The sequence below is a fragment of the Aulonocara sp. 'chitande type north' Nkhata Bay genome, linkage group LG4 (assembly GCF_057382095.1).
Source record: "Aulonocara sp. 'chitande type north' Nkhata Bay isolate Kocher_YH1m ecotype deep benthic linkage group LG4, A_spYH_male_GT1.1, whole genome shotgun sequence".
Taxonomy (NCBI): domain Eukaryota; kingdom Metazoa; phylum Chordata; class Actinopteri; order Cichliformes; family Cichlidae; genus Aulonocara; species Aulonocara sp. 'chitande type north' Nkhata Bay.
In genome coordinates, this window is record NC_141347.1 from 30,103,945 (window position 1) to 30,123,118 (window position 19,174).

The 19,174-nt window shown below is 40.2% G+C and overlaps 1 protein-coding gene across 4 annotated transcripts in view; it reads left to right on the forward strand.

Annotated features, from left to right (window-relative positions):
* Nucleotides 1-1,312: 1,312 nt before the first annotated feature.
* The window catches only part of znf385c (zinc finger protein 385C), a 147,395-nt gene continuing 129,533 nt past the window's right edge, over nucleotides 1,313-19,174 (forward strand). For 2 of the 4 annotated variants that reach the window (XM_086289780.1, XM_086289783.1), the window contains exon 1: nucleotides 1,313-1,404. The gene's annotated coding sequence lies outside the window, so the exon portion shown is untranslated. Of the gene's footprint in view, nucleotides 1,510-7,963; nucleotides 8,030-19,174 lie in introns of those variants that run through there. The other 2 variants (XM_086289781.1, XM_086289782.1) reach the window with 2 other exon arrangements.

A 19,174-nucleotide genomic window follows, 5' to 3' on the forward strand; every position in this document is an offset into this window, starting at 1 on the left:
CACTGCACCTTTGCAGGTGGGGGTTCTGTGGGTAAGTTTCATTCCCCAGAAGCTTAACACCACTGTACAAATGACAAAAATCTGCACTGGCAGACTAAACACTGATGGCATCTTAGTCAGCGGCGGTAATGGCTGTTGTCAGTGTGGGGAGGTGGTGTTGTGTTTCATTCTCTGTGGTCCTCGTGTTCTTGACTGTAGGTTATTTTTATGGTCACTGCTTGTGCCAGAACATTTGCATGAAGAAGGACATGTCTAATGCTCATAAACAGGAGAGCCAAGAGTATCCATCACCTCCTTGGTGACAACCTGCTCATTGCATTTTTATCAGTTGGAGTCATGCTACTGTAAAGAGGCCCTGCTCAGTATAATCAGGCCAATTGCTTTTCTGTTGAGTCAGATTGTGATCAGTATGCGAGCCAACAGAGAAATAGAATTAAATAGAACAAATGAACTACATAAATACCTAAAACTGGATTTTTAAGGCATATCCTGAGCAAACTTGGCATTCTGAAATGTTTTTCTTGGACAATGAGAACAAGGCTGTCATTCTGGGATGTTTATTGTTCCTGCTGTAGCTATTTTTCGAGTCTGGGAAACCTTCAAATATCCTAACATAAACGCGTCATCATAACATGGCTGCTATGACAAATTTGACCAGCAATATTTTAAAGCAAACCATCGTGCTGCAGTAAGTAATAGGTCATGCTACCAATAAATAAGCTACCTGTTTGGTGCAACCACATAAATGTCAATTAAGGAATCTTAATATTGTATTTGATGTAAGTCTGTTAGGAAAAGTAAGTTGTATGGGAGAGTGTACGAAGAAAAAAAATATACATACAAGTCTTATTTGGGAAAATAAAAGAACGGGAGTGTCGTGAAATACATTTATATGTAAAGAAATGGTACTGATCCTGTTATCTGGGGTCCCAAAAACAAAGAACAGTTTGCATAGACGTGTTGATGAGTTCCTGGAGGTAAAACAGCTGGTCAGTGTAGGAACTGTCAAGACACCCATAAAAAGAGCAAAGACATCTGGTCATGTGTTTCAAAATAAGACAAAGTTGTTTGTCATTTTTTTTTAGATCTTAAGTAAAGAGGGTTTTCTCATAATGCAGTTTAAACTGAGGCCGAAAGTTAAATAAAAATGTTTTTTTTTCGCATCTGAAAGCAAATTTCTAACTCGCGGGCCTGGCAGTCTATCACGACTCTTTAGTGCTACTGGTATGCCATTATTGTGAAAAGCCACTTCCTTCCAAAGCTTGTCGCACCGTGTTAAACTTTACAAAACCGCTGCACTGGACAGGTTTGCTTTTTTGCCGTGGCTGCCAGTCTCAAGCCATCTGTTTCTGCCGTTGCCGGGCACCGACGAGCACCGGGAAACTCGGAAACGAAACGGGACCGGTAAGGCAAAGCGACTTCGTTTCTGAGTGTAGACATGTGAAGAAGACTGCCGAGTGCAAAAAGTTTTCACGGGACTGAACTGACTTAATGATGCGGGATTTTCAGGTGCGTGGATGCGCCGGTTTCAGACAGAGTGGAGTAAAGGGCTCATTTAGTGCATGTAAAGTTTTATTTTCTCAGTCGCTGGAGGATTAGGAGGGTTTGGCGAAAGACTGTGAATTTTTGAGGTTATGCGTAATTGCGCATCAGCAGCAGCCGCCGAATAATCCTCTTTCTTATCACTTGTTTCGTATGGAAAATGCATTTAACTGATTTGTTCTCTGAAAATAATATTAGCAAACTAATCTCCCGAATAGGCTTAATAAAATGAAAAAAGAGATTGAGACATAATTTAAAAACTAACGAAAGAGAAGGTATCTAAAAGATATATGTAAGATTCATTTGTTGGTATACATTCAACTGTGGGTCATGCACCCCTCACCCCTTTATATGACTTAACAAGATACCCTTTGTCAGTAAAAACATGAAGTTATTCTAGAGCACTTTTGCCTTCACGTTACATACAGAGGCTTCACACACTGCAAGCTTTCTAATACTTAATACTTAAATACCTAATTAAATTACATTTGCAATCAAATAAGACTTATCGCCCTTGATAGTGTTGAGGAGACTCCTTTAGTTTTAGCTTTACGTGTTCATCTTGTCTTATTGCTATGTAACCTGTGCAAAAGGCACATATTACATCGTACTACACTCTCCAGAATTTTTTGCTTATGAAGTAGGTAAAACTGGCTTTGCATGCAATCTCTTGTGACACATGGGACCTATTTTTACTATTCGATTAACCGCAATTCTGTCACATATGGTCTAGTGGGAGCAGTAATAACAGACGTTTGCTCATGGAGGATTTCTGGACTTTTAAAGATTTATTTTTTATCAGTGCTTTTATGAACTATCAAAAACAGGGGTACTATGGGAGGAGGGCATGTTTGTTGGCATATTGTTGGAATCATCTCCAGCTTTCTTTAGCAAGTGGTTTCTGACTCTCCTTTGGCACTTTTGATGGATTTTCAGCGAAATGCCTCTTTTGTTGTATTCTTACTGCCCAGTAGTTGCTGCAATGAATAAATAAAGTGAAATATCACAAGGCCGATTTTGGAGTGCTTCACAAAGTGCAGCGGATCTATACGGAGGTTATTTATGGTGAGAACCTCTGAGAGAAGGCTTCTCCTGCTGAATTACTCTGATGATGAATGTTGTAATTTGTCTTGCCACCTCTTTTTCTTTTGGAGGAGAAAGTCTGACATTGTACAGCTTGTGCCAACAGGAGATAGTGTGTAACGATACATTTGCCATGAGGCCACAAGCCATTTATTACAGTACAGGCTTTCAGCATTACAGTACAGTAATGGCAGTGTTTGTGGACATGTGTGCAAAGTGCAAGTTCCATCTGGAAAAGGCATTGCCAGTAGTTGCCTGTTACCTAAACTATACTGTTAGGTCAAGCTACATTTTTATGATGAAGAGATGAATTCTAAAGAAAAAAGAAAAAACTCACTTTGTTTGATTTCTAATTAACAGGATAGCAATTCAAACAAATAGTTTCCCCCTTGCTTCAGAGTAAAGTTCTGGAGTCTTGCTCTTTTACCTCATATGTGCACACCATGAAGTTGAATAAATATGGACATGTAAAACACAATTTTTATATTATACATATACATCCCATGTTTCAAAAACAGTTAATTTCCGTGGCTTTTCTGAGTGCAGTGCAGTCATGAATTGCATTACTTGACAGGGATTTTTGTGTTTTTGAGCATGCAGTGATGTCTGCTACAGTGTTATGTATTATCTATAATACACTGGCTGAGGTCACAGCCATTTAGTATCAGTTTTTAATGTTTTTTCTACATTCTCTGTATATTTGTTTTAATCTTGTTATGAAGATGATGAAATTCCCAAATCCTTTGCCATTTTTACATTGAGAAAATAAATTCTTTAAATTGCTGAACAATTTGCTCACAAAGTTGTTAAACCATGTTTACTTCTGAAGACTCAGCCTTATTGCGGTGTTTTTTTTTCTACACAGTCTGTTATTTATTAATCCAATTATCCTTGCAGCCCATCAGGTGTTTTGTTTTATCATTACACAACTTTCTAAGTTTTCCTGTTCCCTCAGTTTTGAAGTATGTTTATGAAACTTAATTCCAAACCACATTACATTTTACTTAATGTTGCCACCTGCAATTGTTTACTTGCTTTCTGAGCATATAAATGATCTGTAGAAAGAGAACTTTTAAGTAAAGTTTGCCTCGCACTACTTCAAACCTCCTTAAGAATTGTTGATCTAACCTAATTTTTCACTCCCTTTTGCTCACAGAACCCCTTCATTCTTTGTTCAATAGATCCAGCAAGGTGCTGGAATCATTCCTCAGAGATTTTGAATCACATTGATATGATAACATCATGCAGTTGCTGAAGATTTGTTGTCTGCACATCCGTGATGTGAATCTTCTATTTCACCACATTGCATCGATGCTCTGTTGGATTGAGATCTGGTGAATTTTGACTTCAGGAAACTCATTGTAGTGTTCAAGAAACCAGCCTGAAATAATCTGAGTTTTGGGACACAGTGTGTTTTCCTGCTGGATACAGTCACCAGGGGTTGGATACTCTGTGGTCATAAAGGGATGGACATTGTCTGCAGCTTGCACTTAGGCATTTTAAGTTGGCATTTAAATGATGCTCAGGCCCAAAGTGTCCCAACAAAATATCCCTCACGCCATTACACCACTACTGTACCCTGAGCCATTGATGCAAGAAAGGATGGATCTATGCTTTCATGTTGTTTACAGCAGTTGTTTCTGCCCTATCATCCAAATGCTGAGGCAGAAATCAAGACTTTTTAGATTAGGCTACGTTTTTCCAATCCTCTGTTTGATGAGCCTGTGCAATTTGCAGCCTCAGCTTCCTGTTCTTAGCTGATAGAAGAAAGATGACACCTGGTGTTCTCCTCTGTTGGTGTAGCCCATCTACTTAAGGATTTGTTGTGTTGTTTGTTCAGAGTTGCTCCACTGTATATTTTGCTTGTAACGAGTGGTTTGCTTTACTGTTACCTTCCTATCAGCTCAAAGTATTCTGTTTTCTCTATAAACATTAGATATGGTTGTGTGGGAAAATCCCAATAGATCAACAGTTTCAGAAACACTCTGACCAGCCTGTTCTTCAACAAGAATGTCACATTCAAAGTTACTTAAATCACATTTCTTCCCATTTCTGATGCTTGGGTTGAACTTCAGCAGGTCATCTTGCATACATGGCTGAATACATTTAGTTTCTGCCATGTGATTATATTAATTAGATTCGACTGATTAGAAATTTGTATTAGTAAGTTGTTGAACAGGTGTACCTAACAAAGTGGCCAGTGAGTGTATTTAGCTTGAGAATAACAAGAAAAAGTTATTATTCAAACAAATGATTAGCAGATATTTAACAGCGCTTGCTCGTAGGAGGTGATCTGATGTTGGGTTCTTTACCCTGCAGTATAAAGAACCTACAGCCAACAGTTCTAATTTCACACCATATAAATCAACTTGAATTGAACTGAATTGAATAGATATCTGTATCTGAATTATAGCTGACAAAATAACTGGCAGCCACATTCAGCACAGCGCTGATTCATGTTTTGATAATGTTTCATTATCTCACCTAAAGCTCTCGTTTAGCCCAATAGCAGTTGACCTACACCTACATCATCCTGCGTGGATGTGGGTAGAAGTGCATGCACAGCAGAGCAGGTTCAATGTAAGAAATTGTTTTTAAATGAGTCACTTGGACATTTCAGGTAAAACACGTAATATTGCTCTAACGCTTATGAAAGGATGCTAGAAGTTTTTAAATTGGATGAAAAATAATGTGGCTTTTTTTTTCTCTTCACTGAACAGTAGACCTACTACAAACTATGGCATATAGTTTAGGGTGGAGATGGGGTGTGCGTGAGTGACTGATGCATTGCTTAGGTTTTGTTGTTGCCATTGATGGTAAAGAGAAGACGTCAAAAAACAGCCTGTCTTGTTAGCTGTGGTTACTAGTTTTTTACCTCCACTTTGGCAGCCAGCGGTGAAACGTGTCTCAGCAAAATGCTTTAAAGTGCCTTTATACTCATTGTAGGGTTCAGGGCTGAAAAGCCTTGTTCATCTCACAGGGGTCATTTTGGAGGAAGCATTAGCGGTAGATTTGAGAGGGTTCCCTCTGTGTCTGCACTACATTTCATCTACTTGGGGGCTTGAAAAGATCTTTTCTTCTATGGGCATTGTTTGTGAGATTGTAGATGTTACTTTGTGGGGAAGATGGCACCTTACATGAAAGAAGAAATGTAATTATTTACTCCACAGGTCTGCAGAGACATCTGGTGAGACTATAAATAGAATACAACAAAAAAATGAGGAGAAAAGTGTTAAAAATGGTATGATATGAGCAAAGTAAAAGTGAGAGAGACAGCATTATATGGGAGCTCGAATTTTCTGATATCGGTAATTATAAATATTTTCTGACAGGCTGTGTGTGAGTATTTAAAGATGTAAAGCCACTTAGGCTTACAGTGACATTCTCATAACGGCCACAGCATCTCCCTCTTTTTGATTTGATGGTCCTCAGGTTATCTTCTCTTTTGCTTGGACAAGAGACCAGCTTGAAGCTTGAAGGCTTTTAAACAGAACGCTAAGCATACACACAGATGAATACGAATACTGCCATGGTACTCCTGCTACCACTATGTCAAGACTTTATGGATATATTTATACTTTTCAATGTGTGCATTTGAAAAAGATTTTCTGTGATCCACATGCATTTATATTGCTGAGTGTAATTTTCTGTTTGGTTTCACTCGTATGCTGTTCAGCTGCCCACTAGCTTATTTACTTTGACTTTTTTAATGATCATCTTCCTTGTTACTGTTACGTGGTATCGTCACCTGCTGAGCGAAGGTGACCAGTGTGCTCAAGCTGAGGAGCCGACACAGTTGGAGCCTGCAAGGTCCAAGACTGAATCTACACATGTGTGGGTAGATTGTTGACCTTTCTGGTTCAGTCTTTATCCCTCTCTCTGTGTGACTGATACCCTTGATTTCAACCTGTGCTGTAAAACCAATCAGAGCAGTACCGTGACCTTCAGTTGGACTGTCTGAAAAGTTTTGTGCTAAAATTGTGACGCACATGTTGTCACATTTCTGTCTGCCAGAACAAACACACAGCTAAATTCAACCTTGCTGGGGGTAGCCTGGCACTGGAGGACATCACTGTTCTGTCATGGAAAAGTAGATGTGCTATCATATTCAACACAATCTTGAAATTTGTACAAGGCATTTCATCACAAGTCACAGCTAAGGTGTCGTCAGAAGAATTTATTCAGTTAAAAAAAGCTCTTCAAGGAGAATGGATTAACACATAAGGTTCATAAATTGTGAATTTCTTCCACACACTGAGGGGATTAGGTGCACAGCAGGTGGGCAAGTAACTAGCTGTGCATGGCTTTGGTTGATGGGTGCAATGAAAAGTTTATATTTATTTTAAAAGGCATGAAAACCTGACCTTCATGCCATGCTGTCTAGTTGGAGTAGTGGTATGTGTCTACCCCAGAGCCTTTAGCTGGCCTGGGTTGTTGCTCTGTGTGAGACTAGATGTGACAGAAAGGTGGCGGTGGACTTGGTAGGGGTCAGGGATTCTGACAGCTGCACACAGAGCTGCGTAGATCTCGAGACTTGCCTTCTGTCCATTTCCCATTGTTAGAGCCTTCCTCTCTCAACTCTCCTGACTGGCATGCCTGACCAAAGGTGCTTATCCCAAGATGTGACACAACTGAACCCATTACTGTCTCTTGGCATCCCTCTGTAGACCCCTTTTCTATCCCCTCATGACACCTGAATCCCTCTCTGAGCCCTGTGCCCAAACAGAAATGGATCTGGCACAGTGAAGTTGGAAGACAAATGGGAATAATAGATGGGAGGGGAATCACAATTTTCAACACCTACAATAACATGAGAAGGCAGAACCTCTTCAGTAGCACTTTCAGCATCTGTGTTGAGCTTCATTTGATCTAATTTTGATTTGTTGTAAAATCATTATGTTCATTAACAGAAAGCAGCAGAAGTCTGCCTCGCTGCCATCAACCTTAGATGCCTACACGCACACATTCACAGATGTGTAATGACTCACACTCACAGTGGCTCCAGTGTTAGAATGGCACACTCACTTACACAAACAGATGCACATACACAGAGGTGCATTTATGCCGCTGAGCTGCTGCTGAATGGCGGTGCTCTGGGGCTGAACACTGGCTCAGTGTTCGGGGCCAGGTACACCACCTCAACCACTCCAAACAACAACAAACCTTAAAAAGGTTGCTTGTTTAGGTCCAACTGAACTTCTCAGGTAGGGTAGCAGCTAAATCACTTGATCAGAGCCTTCATAATGAGCAGCATTCATGAATATGCAAATATTTTCTTGACTTTTCTCTTTTTTTTGTAGGTGTTCACATCTGTTAGCTGCTAAACACAACTACAGCCTTTCAGAGGAGATCTGTGGGACCTGCGTATTACATAAAGGCAAAACAGTCATCATTATTGACAGAAGTAAGAGTATTACTCATTTGCTTTCACGGCATCAGGATTATTTATAACTGAGATGACTAGTTTCCCAATCTGGATAGCGTGTTGAGTCTTTGTCCCTTATCACTTTCCGGGCTTTTGAATGTCAGGATTATTGGAGCAATATTCATGTTCACTTTTTTTGTAGCAAGGTTTGGGAATTTACTGTTAAATCCAAGGCAAGGAAGCAGTGAAAAATAAAGCCCACCCCCTCACTGCAAGCTATTTTTATTTGGTTGCTTTTAATAAATGAAAGGCATTAGTTTAAGTAATAATATTTGGGTGCAATGGATTTATCTGAGGCAAAATCTTTAGAGTAACCACTCTCTATAAAAGCTTTTTAGTTGAATTGTAGGACAGTTTGCCCTCACCTTGCTTCAACCTTGGTTGACATATTATTTAGTATTTTTCTAGTGAAAAAAGGGAAGTTAATTATGATATAAGCCATTGCTGAGAGTGTGAATAAGATTGATTCTTTTCATAGCCAAACATGCGCCCACTGTTTGCTCTACCATATAAAATAGTAGGTGGATTTAGCTGTAATTCAAAAGATAAAGCTTGGAATAAAAATGAAAAGCCCTGCTGTCTGTAGCATAAATGTTTGAGCAGTGGGGATATCTTTGGAGAAAATATCAACATCCCAAAAGACAATTTCAGAACAGCAGGTGAAAGATGTTTTTTTTCTGTTGCATGTGTCACCCAAATGTCAGATAGTAACAAATAATGAATATGCAGCTCTAACAGCCATCAAGTTAGACGGGCACCTCACAGTGTTTTGGATCTGCTCTATATCATCTACTTTACATTCATCTGCTGGGGGCTTAGGTTGAACTGACTGTACCTGTAAGATTTGTTGTTCCATCACAGTAGCATTTTTCTTCCAGTGAGCTTTCCTTATGGAAAATTATTGACAATGAAAACTATCACGGTCCTGAGTTTTTGTGTAGTATTTACTGAGTTTGGTTTGTTTAGATTATTGACAATCTTTCTTGTTTTTGTGGTTTCCAGAATTTTCCTGAGTTTGCCTCCCTCTGTTTGGTCTGTGTGCTAATCGCTTTATCTCATTTCAACTTCCTGTTATACATTGGGAATTACACTGGCTCTTGATCCATCGGATTCTTGTTTCCATGTATGTCTGGTTTTTCTCCTTGTCATTATCTTCCACACCCCCGCTGGTTTTACCTGTGTCTACCTTGATTTAGACTTCTGTGGTGAATCATTGTTTAGCCTACAATGCAGTCTATGTAACTGGCTGATATTGTTTCCGGGACTTATCCTTGTGCTGGTGCTTTATGTGTTAATTACCTTGTGGTTATGTCCTGTTATATATGTTTTATATGCGGTGCCAGCCAATAGAAACAAATAAAATGTTGAGACCTCTTTCCCTCCTAGGTCTCCAGTCTTTGTTGTGGTCAAATATTTGTCCCTCACTTCATTGTATATTCCTTCAATCCCATTCTAGTTGTTTTAGCAATCTTCCCTTAGGATTTTTTGAGCATTTGTGATTATATATATTGATTTTTGATGAGTAGTGACATTGTAAAGCGCTTTGGGTGCCTTGAAAAGCGCTTTATAAATCCAATCCATTATTATGTTTAGGTGATGGTCATTTTCCCACTGATAAATTCAAAGACTATGGTGAAAAAACAGCCAAAATGCACAGGAGGAACTGAATGTACTGAACAGGCCAATCATAATAACTGTGGGGTGCATCAACGTGATGCTGTTACATTTCTGGGGCAGTGAATGGAGCTGGATAGTGTAGTGGTAAGACTACACACCTTTGGAGCGGGAGTTGCAAGTTTGATTCCCACCCGGTGTCCAGTAAGGGTCCTGGCTAGACCCCCATGCTAAAACAAGCCCTGGAATGGCCTGGCTACGTCCGCAGCTTGGACACAAGCATTTCACTACATGTTGTACCCTGTATGACTGTGTATGTGACAAATAAATATTGTTTGAATGTCAGGTTTTGTTGTAGGGTTTCACAGGGCTTTGCAGTTTTGAGATTGTCAGCCTGAACCTACAGCAGCATAACTAATATGATGAAAGGTATTGTTATCCTTACAATAAAATGAACATTTTGAACCTGATCTTTAGTCCATAATTTCCCCCCAGGGCAAACTGGGAGCTGGCTCTAAAGGAAATGAACCGGATAGGTTAACGATCCACCTTACTGCACTTTTCAAAATGCTCGACATGTAGCAAGTGGGTAAACCTGCACAAATGATCTTTTGGGATAAAATAGTACCATGAAGTCTTTAAGATATGATGGGGCCTGATTATTCAGCCCTGTGTATGTTGATGAGAAGGACTATAAATTATGAGTTTAACAAGGAGCCACTGAAACCAGTATGAGAGGAATATTGTCACTGTTTTTGTTCGCTGTTAGTACATTTTACTCATGCCTGTCAGCTATTTGTGTAATGTTTGTGCTTATTGTTAACAGTGTGCCTAAATGAGATAGTGTTTTTGTGGATTGTGTGTTTTCAGTTTGCTTTCATATGTAATTCCTATGAAAACAATCATCTGTTTTATATCCAGCACAGCAAACAGCTCTTCTCCTGCCCCCAACAGCTATCAGAGTCATTACAGCCTGCAGGAGGTGGTACCAAAGCTTCCTCCACCCCACCAAGCCACCAACCCCTGCCTCTATCTCTCATTGATCAGGGTGGAAAGACATGTAATCCATGCTGATCACAGTAACCTCCACCATCTGGAGGGCTGACTCTGAGGCACACACTCTTGTTTTACTGTGTCTCTTATTGAACCATGCAGGCTGTGATGAGGGTGGGGGGCTGGATATTGATGGGTGAGGCTCAGGTCACCACAGATAGCCTCATAGCACTTCTGGTACCGAAGATGAGCCTGTGATGCCACTATTGACGTAGCAGCTGACTCAGAATTGCTCATATCATTCAACTGCCCTCTTTGATCTACGTCTACCATATCCTCACAATGAACCAGGGCTTAGCAAACCTATCAGTGGGGGCCTGGTCTTGGATTAGAAGTCAGATTATCAGGCTCTTACCATATGAAGCCTTAGCCGCTCTAGAAAATCGAGATTGTTTATTCTTTCCACAGTCTCAGTATGCTTTCACACTGTTTACTTTGTGTCGTCAGTGTGTGCACTTTTTCCAGCGGTATCTGTCTCTATCCATTTTCTCATTTACAGCTGAGGTGATTTTCATTTCTGCGTTGCAGGAGTGTGTGGGTGATGTGCGTTTGCACTCTGCTGGAGGCCCCTTATCCTCCATGTCAAACTGGTGGGCCACGAGTGGATGAAGAAAGCAAGGCCAGCTCTCTGCTCTTTGAGATTCCTTATTAACTCCACTTCCTCCGGTTCAAAATCCCTCTTAGCCCTGCAGCAGCAGCCGAGACATCAACTCTTAACTCGCGCAGCTGACGCACATATCGACTCGCTGATCCACTAAATCACTTCTGTTAACAGAATTGATTCACTGTCTTTCTCTCCATTTCTTACCTGTTTGGCAAGTTCCTGCATCTATAGTACTTCTGACATATCCTGACTTGAGCCGTACATATTAAAAGACTCATTCTACTAATGATTCAGTGTGTATGTTAAGTCAGTGAGGAGGCAAAAGCTGAGGGTACAGGGAGCTCCACTTGTACTATATTACTCATCAGCTTGGCTTTGTCTCCCACCAGTTCAATTTAAGCCATCCCAAACTCACGCTAGCCTGATAGACCCTATAATTGAACTATATATTTCTTCCTTTCAGTAAAAAGAAGAATGGGAATCTTTCAGTGCTCTGCTCCTGGGAGCATTTTTGCTGACAAAACAGGGTCTACTGGGGTTGGGCTAACAATTGCAAAGACACTGCTGTCACAGAGTGTGCACAACACAAGATAAAGAGAGCGGAGGAATGCATGCACTTGCTCTCTGAAAAGCCACATACAGTCCTTTTCAAGCCAAAGCAAGGAAAAAGATACCTGAAAGTACAGATACGACTTAATAACTCCAAAAGATTGTAGATAGCTGATGTCAACAGACGCTAACATCTAAATAAAGCTTATATATACCCCTTTTATTTTAAACAGTTTAACTACAGGTTGTTTCACTACACAAACTCCAGCTGTACTTTCTCACTCTTTCCTTTGATTGTGTCCACACAAACTGCTGTGTTCACATAGTCCCCCCTCTTCTCATTCACTCCACTACCTCATCACCATTTTGCAGTCTGTTTACTGTTATAAATATTCAAAAATGTTATCCCGTCAATATGGCAATTTCTTGTTGTGACATCAGATTCGGCATCAAAAAATCGCCAATGTAGAAGTTAGAAATTCTGATATCAAAACAAAACCGTTCTCTTTTTGACCAACGGTCATTTGCAATACTGAAAAAAGCTCAGAGGTTCCTGAGGGTCTTCATTCTCTCAGTGAAGTGAGCAGGGTGCTACAAGATCTGCAACCCAGGGATGCCTCAGTGACTGTCTTTGAAGAATCAAAACAGTGCACTGTTCTTCTTCAGACAAATTGAACCCCCAAGTCCGCAGGAAATCAATAGCTAGGAAACTGAGGTGAAAGCGAAAACAGTGTAGATCTGCTGTTTTTCATGGCAAACTAGGAGAGGAAACATGAGTATATCTGAAGCTGTGAACCTGAGGACATCTGATCCCTTTCCGTGCACTTCTAAACAAGTATGTTGACAGTGAATGCACATAAACCCCAACTTCGACAAACATGGCTCGCACAAATCAACATCACAGTAGCAGCAGCTTAGTTTTCATCTCTGGACAGCAGCAAACCTTTTCCCCCACCTACACTGAGGTGGCAAAAATATCCATGTCAGTCTCATTATGGAAATTTCTGCAGTCCTTTATTAAAGGCTATGTGGCTGTTACTGAGTGAGCACAGATCTATTCTAGGACAGATCCCTGACAAGTAATCAAAGGTGATTAACCACAGGTGTGGCAAACCCATTACACCTCAATCAGTTTATTCAGTATCTTAAGTAGCTTCTGAAATGCAAATTGACAATCGGCTGTACCAGGACTGTCCAGGTGCCAAAACTGGTTCATCAGAAGCTTCACTTTGGTCCACTCAATGGTTTTGTCTAAGTGGGAAAATTGCAGTGAAGTCATTTATTTGTTTATTTTAGAAATATATTAGTATATATAGTGTGCCAACAAGATGCCAGCGTTACTAAAGAGGAGTCATGTATATCAAGGAATGAAGAAAGCCTGTGTGCAAGTAATCTCTAAAGGTGAAAAGGTTAGGGTTCAGACTCTTCTAAAGTCTGCATTTGAGACTTTTTTTCTAGTCCTGGCTCTGCATGATGTCATTGAAATGAAATTTATTGGTCATCTGAGGCACACAGCTCTGTGAACTCAGAAACCCCACTTCAAGTTCCAGTACAAGATAAATAAATACTTTTTGAACCATTAATTACACAAAACTACTCCAGTGGAGCCCTAGAATAAAATGAAACAGAGTAGAACAGGTTCACTTTAAATGAAGTACAAAGAATTGGAGGTGAAAAGCAGCAATAAAAATTCATATCGTTGTCGCTGAGTTAAGGGCACAGGCTTAATTATACAATATTATTATATCCTCCCCAACTCAAGCTAGATTAAACCTATAGTGCTTTACAAAAAAGGGATCTAAAATATGTCTGAATCTGAAATATCTCTCAATTGAATCCAGGATAATTGACTATGAACTTGAACCTTCAAGCCTTTTCAGACTAAATGAAATATGCTAAAATACCTAAAATGACATCAACTTTTAGACAACCTTTTACTTTTACCTGAATGATTTTGCTCTGAAAGCAGGATAGAACTTGTTAAATGTTTACAACAGTGTGCTCAGTCATTGCCTGAGATGGATCTCGACAGCCTTCCCACATCACAGCTTGTACCAAGGCACTCCTCCTTCATGGTAAACTTTACTGTGGCACATGAACACACAGCTCGCATATTTAACCCCAAAAACCTACTCCAAAAACCTGCTTGTATGGGAAACTAACCCCTCACAAGGCAGCAAGAACATAGAGAACACCCTTGTTCCCATACTGGCTCAGGACAGAGAGGTTCTGGAGCCTTCAGAGGGTTTAAAGTTGAAGGACGGGATTGGTAGGAAAAACATACACTGGAGCTCTGTATTTCTGTAACTTCCTCCTCCACCTTCCTCTGGAACAACCCTCGCTCCTGCTTCGTCTTGTTCCTGCTGTCCACTTACAGTAGAGACAAGTATCCCTGGTATCCCTGTTTTGTTTTTTCTTTTTCTTTTGCTTGTTTCTCAAGTCTATTCCAGACTCCTAAGCCACTGTGCATGAGCCAAGTTCATCACACTTTGCAACAGTGAGCTCAAGTCTTTCTAACAGTGTGGAAATAAATCTTTAAACCAGGAAAAACAGTGAGTGAAAAGTGAGATGAAGCCTGTCTTTAAAAGAGAGGAGCAATGGGCCCTGAGGGCACTTCTCAGCTTGCATGTAAACCTGCTAGCCCTTGCTTTTCAACATGCCAAAAGAGGTGTTACATAAATGACAGAACATTCTCAATGGCTACTTTTTGTATGCTAAAAGCCTTCTCCCAGGTTGGTGTTTATGTTAATGATTTTTGTCAGGGTTTTGAAGTGCCTGAATGACGAGCAGCTAGCCTAGAAACGAAGGAGCAGCTCTGACCTTGGCCCACTTCAGGGATTCGCTCTGGTTTCTGACTAATAGAGTACGCACTATTCTTTCTCCCACAACATGCACTCAAAATAGCTCTGGCATGCTCCATTAAGCAACATTTTAATTGTTAACATGGCATACTCTGTCCTTGGCACACATTAACTACTTCATTTAAATGTCAATCCCCATTAAAGAAGGAGTGAGGAGATAATTGTTTTAACTGGGAACAAGTATCTATTAGCATCTCAGGGAGTTAAAGTGCAACCACACATGTTAACAGTGTTTTGGCCCTCTAACGGCTGTCAGAACACCTCCTACTGTAGTAAAAGACAAGTCCAACAAATGTATCCATCAAGATATATTCAGTTGTCAATTAAGAAATGGCAAGATTTTGGCACAAAGCCTATGTAACTAAGTTTGAAAGACTTGCATATTCACCATGGATGTATAGCTTAAAGCTGAGTTATTTAAAAAAAAAGAAAGGAAAAAAGAGATTGTCCAGCTGAATGTGACATTTATCGTGTTGTACTTTGACTTTATTTAATGTTCAAGTTAAATGGTTTATAAATTCTTTGAGATGCACTGTTTCTCTCAGGGGCTCCCTTGATCTTATCCAACAGGCGATACCGTTAAATTGCTCAATCAGTTGTCACCATCCCAGCATCAAAGAGTTGGTCACAAATTATTTTGCAGAATAACAAGCACCTTACATAAACAGCCAGAGATAAGCCAACATTACACATGCACTGTAGCATAGGGGCCTCATTTATAAAACAGATTTACAAAGAGTTTTGATCTCAGGTTTAGTTTGAGCAGGAAGCAGTGTACAAGTACTCATGAAACCTTCCTTTCACTTGGAATTTATAATGCAAGGGGCTTTCTTGCCAGTTATGTGGTGAAGTTTTATATACATCCAAGCAAATGGTGCATTCACTGCAATGGTGATACACTACCCACCTGCATGTAGCTGTAGTGCCTCTTCGCCTCACTGTGCAATACCTTTTGTGCAATACTTTTGTAAATAGTCAACGGTGCAATAGACTCAATACTTGAAATGTGCAATTCACTTGTATTTTTATTTTTATTCCTATTTATTCTATTTATCCCCTTCGTATATTTTATTTATATTGTCTCTGTATTTATATATATGTGTGTGTGTATAACTCTGTAACTTCTGTCGGTGCTGTGCTTTTTTGGAAATCGAATTTCCCAGAGGAACCCACCTGAGGGATTAATAAAGTTCTATCTAATTCTAATTCTAATTCTAATGTTTTACTCTGTTTGTTAACTCACGATTTTTGTCTACCGAACAGAACATGTTTTGCTTGAATTTACTCTCATCTATGATTTTTTGTCCGTGGTTATTCTTGACTAATCTTAAATGGACAAATGACAAATTTGCTACTTCCTCATTTGCAACATGGCAAACACAGCAAACAGCTAATAGAGCAGAGCTGGGCAGTGTGTGAATGAGTAAAGAAAAAACTAATTATAACAAATGTTAATGAAGTCTATTGAATTTGTTTATGTGCCTAAAAGAAGAATATTGGTCTATATATCAGAATTTGGGGCTGTAGTATTAAAAACCCTATATCTGTCAAGTTTATCTGTTCTGATAAACTTGAACTTGTCTTGACATTGCTCAGCACAGTTGTATGTGAAGTCACTTGTCCTAGTCTGTCAGATTAGGCTTTTAATGGACTTTACCTTGCCAGCACCCTAGCACAAATTCTCTGTGATGTCTGAGCTCATGTGAAAATAGAGCAAATAACTGCCTGGAGAATTCATAGTGGTTGAGTGGATGTCATGCATCTTGCCTTTTGCATGCTTTACCCAGCTACCACCGTTTGCCTAAACCAAACAGTTTACTTCCAGTAATGAGATTGTGTGTTTGTCATCTGACCATGTTCTGTTGTGTGCTAAAAGTGAGACAAATGCAACTACCGCACCAGAATTTTTCAATATAGTTCATGTATAAATATGATAAGGAATAAGGAACTCTCTTTCAAGAGAAAAAACAAATCCAGTTGACATGGCCCTGACCTCTATGTTATCAAGTCAGTTTCTTCTATCTCTTTTATGTAATCTCAGACTGAGCCTAAATCCTGTGAAAAATATTGTCAGGGTGTCCAGCATGCTTGTAACAACCAGTAAGTTGAAAATGTGTATGCAAGTATTATTATTAAAGCATGTAGTGTTAGTGCCTAAAACCTTTGCATGCAGTTCTATAATATGTACTGGAAAATAAGTAGTTGAATGAAACATTTAAATCCTTCATATATATATATATTTTTTTACCTCTGCCCCATGCTAGCATAAAGTGTTTTTGTATACAGGATGTCAGATTTGTAAAGACAAGGAATTTGGGGCGTGTCCAAAGCTATTTGATCATCTGAGAAACACTTTGTTTGTAATGTACTGGCCGCTTTAGGAAGTAACGTATTGAGAACTGAAAAGAAACACGTCTCAAAATCCACTGGAGTAAATGTGGTTTCATTAATATCATTATTTAGTTTTTGTGCAGCTGGAAAGCTTGGCTATTGGAATGAAGGTGATCACATTCATTATAATGTAGTGACAAAACAGAAGCTTGTGGCGGATGTTTGTTTCCAAGTGTGTACAGTTCCTCCCTTCCTTCCCCTAACTGTCGCCCTAGGCATTACCCTGAGTAAAAACTTCCACGGTTGGCTACTCCCTCTTTCATCCCTCCTGGCATACCCTTCATATCCCCCCCCCCCTGACTTCCCCCTCTCTCTTCAGCTTGTAGCCTGCTCAGCTGTGTGGGGACACAAACCTCATTCCCCCTGGAGAACAATAACGCTAGCATTAGGTTTTGCACAGAGTGGTGCCAGCCCAGGGGTCTGGCACGCAGTCGTCCACTGCTGCAAACAGAGGCACACATACATTGAATCCATTCCCAGCAGTGCAGTACCAGATGGATGGCAAACAGGGATGCTTCCAGGTCCAAATCACCTCCTGCAGCTGGATGATAGAGTCCCACAACAGGGAGTAGTGGCAGTCAGGGACTGGGACCTGTTTTTGTGTTTCCTTCATTCCCATTAGCTGGCATGTAGGTCTTTGAACAGACTAAATTATATTGTATTTCATGAGGCTTTTTTAATTGTTTTGTTTGTTGTGCATATTTTTCTGGAGATCTAGCTGTTTATTATGCACATCTGATAATGGGTAATGCATCGGTGGCTGGCTGCCTAATGACTTAGATAGGTAGAGGTGCTCATATTGGCAAGCGAGCATAGTGTTGTCATGGGGATGATGTGTGGGCCTCTCCTCCTGTACTGGAGTGAACCAGTGAGCAGTGCTTGACTGCCCACCACCAAAAGGCACACATACACCACACACATACATGCTTGCACACACACACATATAGGACCAACAACATTGCAGTACTAGCAGAGTGGATGAATCAGCGAGCTTTCGAGCATCTCAAAGAGGAGGTGGAGAGGAGGTTGTCTAGGTTGATCTTGTCACTGAGCGCAAGCAACAATGAATCAGTGTTACCTCTGTTTTAATCAACACACTTGGGCTACAAATGACTCACACATGAAAATGCGCATCATTTGCATTGCTGGTTGTTTGCCATTTTAATGCTAATATGTCTTTCAGTGTGCACCAACCTACTTGAGCACCCTTCATCATCCAGCGTTTCTTTTTATAGCATCTCTTTTTCTCCATCTGTCTATCTCTTGCTTTCTCAACCCCTCCACCCACCTATCTATTACTCTTCAGCCCCCATTTCTGCTTGCTGCCAGGCTCCCATGTCTCCCATTAGGAAAGGAAATGAGGCGAGGTACTGATGCAAATATCTTGGACCCCTTGCTGCTCCCTGACTCATCACCCAGAGACAGAAACAAGGAGAGAGGGAGCGGCAAGGAGAGGAGGAAACGGGTAAAGGGTGGAAGGGCACAGCAATTAGACAGAAAACAGACATATGTACACAAAACTGTTAAATGGTACACAGTGGAAAAAGTGTAAAAAGACTGTTCCTCTCTGTGAAGTTTATTATAATGCTGAAAGCTTTCTACAGCAAAGCTGAACAGTAAAGACACAAACGAGAAGATTCAGTGCATTACTTCTCTATCTCACTCTCAATCTTTCTTTTTTTGTGGAGTAGCTGTGCAATCATTCAGCCTGCAGTGCTATTTCAGCAGTTCTGAGGGGTCATTCTTTTTCTCTGCCTCCCTGCCTTTTCTATCACTACCTCACTCGATTGTTTTGTAGATTATATTGCAAAGTGCTCAGCAATGCAGGCTGCTATTCATTATTATCCATTGCTATGTGCTTTCGTGGCTAGCGAGGATCTGAAGAGAGTAGATTTGGGTTTATAGCGGCGCTACTGCAGTGCACTGTACGTGTAATTGTGCACATGTTTTTCTTTTACTGTGTAGTCTGTGTGTTAGAGGCAAGCAAGATGAAAGATTTTAATGAATTAGTCAAAAGATTGCAAAACATAAAAATGTATTAGGCATCTGGCA